Below are 2,614 nucleotides of genomic sequence, written 5' to 3'. Positions count from 1 at the left end.
TAACCGGAACTATTGGATCATTTCGACTTACTTGATCATTGAGCACTTACTTGATCATCGACAAATTGAGATTTAAATGCCATTTTAATCGTCTCGGCGAGACGAGATCAGTGGCATTTTCAACTCAATTTGATGTGACAAGTGCGATTTTCGTGAGCATTAGATATGCTCCTATATGCGATTTTATCTCAGATATTCAACCTGACTTTGTTAATTATTTCTATCGTATGTTAAACTAACTTCATTGATCTCAAAAAGCGACGTTGCCATCGTTATTTGTGTCAAACGCAGGTGTACAAATAATTTTCTAAAGTAATTAAATGTTTTAACAATTGTATGCAAAAAATAGCCTCTAAAGTAATATTATTTAGAGCTTATTATCGTACGACATTGCGTATTGGTCTAAACAATATTCGAAAGGAACTATAAGGCTCAAGAATTGTATGCAAAATTAACCTCTAAAGTTATATTATTTAGAGCCCATTATCGAATGATGTTGTTTGCTAGCACAAGGCTGGTTTGTTTGTATTGGTCCATTTGAAGCTAGCTTCAGGTTAGTTTTCTGAAACACTTAATGACTTGTAACTGGCTAACAGATAATATTAAATATTACCGTTATTCAATGTTCGTATATCACGAATCAGTTGACAGGTTGATTTGTTTTTGCGTTTTATTAGCTTTATTACGAAGGAGATTTAATAAAATCTTTCAGCTTTGCGAAATGGATTTTAAATACGGTAAGCTATTACATATTTCTAAATAGGTAATAACCTAAATTGTAAAATATAGAATTAATATAATAAATATAATATTAACAATTTTAATCTATGCTTATCAAATGAGTACAGAATAATTACCGTATTTTATTATATAGGTCATGATTTTTTTCTTTCTTTTTTGAGAACCCAAGCAGTAAAATTATTTTGAATAATAGATATATATTATGTATTAACAAAATTCAAAAAAGCTAACCTAACAACTTGTGGTAAAAATGTCAAATCAAACTAAAGCCATATTCCTATACTAAAATATGCATTTAAAAGCATGTTTTGTTTTCAAACAGTTGTTTCTTAAAATAATTAAGTTAAAACGAAGTTTTACACGTCGGATAATCACCCATTAATTTGTTCATATTCAAATTAAACAAATTCCTTTGTGGAAATAAAATTTGCAAAAACAGAAAACTGCAGGTACATATATGTATGTTTCAATGTGTTTGTTCTTGATATTTTATAGATGTTCCAAGAACCAGTGATTTACGTACATCAATAAACAGTACTGACGACATGATCTCGTCTTCACCCTTTTCGCTAATTTCCAAAGGACAAAGTTTAATCATCAGCAATATGCAGAGCATACTGGGCGAAGAAATTAACCATGAAACTTCCTCAGATTCAGGTAATATTCACTGATAATAATCTGAAATATTACAGAGCTACCTTAGCTTATAGTAAATTGTTATAGGTAATATCAGAAATGCTGCTAATTAAATATTCCGTTGCAAATGCTTAATTAGTCTGTTGTTTTGTCATTATATTAGGTTAGGTTTCATATTTGTGCACATGACTTACTTACTACATTGAGATATTATTATTGGATAAATATATAATATATTATGCTTTATTTTAGAAACCAAAACTGAAGTAATGTTAGAAAGGAGTCCGCCGACGTCCGAAGATGATGATTCACTATACAAACCGAACAACGTTACTTCTTCGATAGAATCAGGTATCTACAGAAAACATGTTTAATACTCTTGAAACAATCAATACGTAACATATAATTTGATTATTATATGGTCAGAGGTGCGGCCCAGAAAGCCGAAGGTCCGGTGCGAGTCCCAGATGTGACCGTATCTTTTCTGTTTCAGATTTTAGATTGAGTGATGCTAATATTGTCTTCATTTAATTAAATAATTTAATTTAATTATAATTATTTTAAAAGCAATAATTATTCGCCTGAAACACTCATCCACATTGAAAAATCTCCTGATAAAAGATATTTTATTTATTTATTTATTTATTTAAACGCCCATAGGGCTTTTACAGATAATAATGTAGATCTTTATTTATTTATATATTTTTTTAATTATACAGATCTTATATCTTATATGATAAATATATGTTATACAAAATAATATAAGAAAATATCCGAGTTAACAAAATATAGGTACAAATAATTGAGATTTACATAACGCCAACGGGACTCGAACCCGTGTCCCCTCGATTTCCGGTCGACAGCTCTGACCACTGAGCTATGGCGGCTTATCGCTTATCCGCGAAATAATTCAATATATACTAGTGTTTCATTCAACAATGACTGCTTTCTTATAATTTGAGGTTTTACTAATTAAGTTTAAAGAAAGCTAAATAATGTATTGTTACTTTTTAGATATGAAAATTTCCAACGCCGATGATGAGCAACATCATTTAGAGAAGCAGGAGGCAATCGAAGTGTCATCGACTACAACTCGAAGCACTATTTCTACTAGTAAATGAGCACGAGTGCATGACCGTAAAAACTCATGTCCATATTGTACTAAACTGGTAACGAACATACCTTCAATTTCAACCTTTGATTTAGCGTTTGACCCTGTGCATTTTGATGTTTTTAT

The 2,614-nt window shown here is 30.4% G+C and overlaps 1 long non-coding RNA gene across 1 annotated transcript; it reads left to right on the top strand.

Annotated features, from left to right (window-relative positions):
- The first annotated feature begins 368 nt into the window (after positions 1-368).
- LOC149417958 (uncharacterized) lies at positions 369-2,614 on the top strand. The gene is made up of 4 exons (XR_016303115.1): positions 369-737; positions 1,237-1,398; positions 1,630-1,728; positions 2,392-2,614. It is a non-coding gene; the product is annotated as an uncharacterized LOC149417958 (long non-coding RNA).

Source organism: Hesperophylax consimilis, chromosome 14 (genome assembly GCF_061612785.1).
Source record: "Hesperophylax consimilis isolate HC1 chromosome 14, BYU_Hcon_1.0, whole genome shotgun sequence".
Lineage (NCBI taxonomy): Eukaryota > Metazoa > Arthropoda > Insecta > Trichoptera > Limnephilidae > Hesperophylax > Hesperophylax consimilis.
Note: the sequence above shows the minus strand (reverse complement) of the source record. Positions and strands in the feature narration are given on the sequence as shown.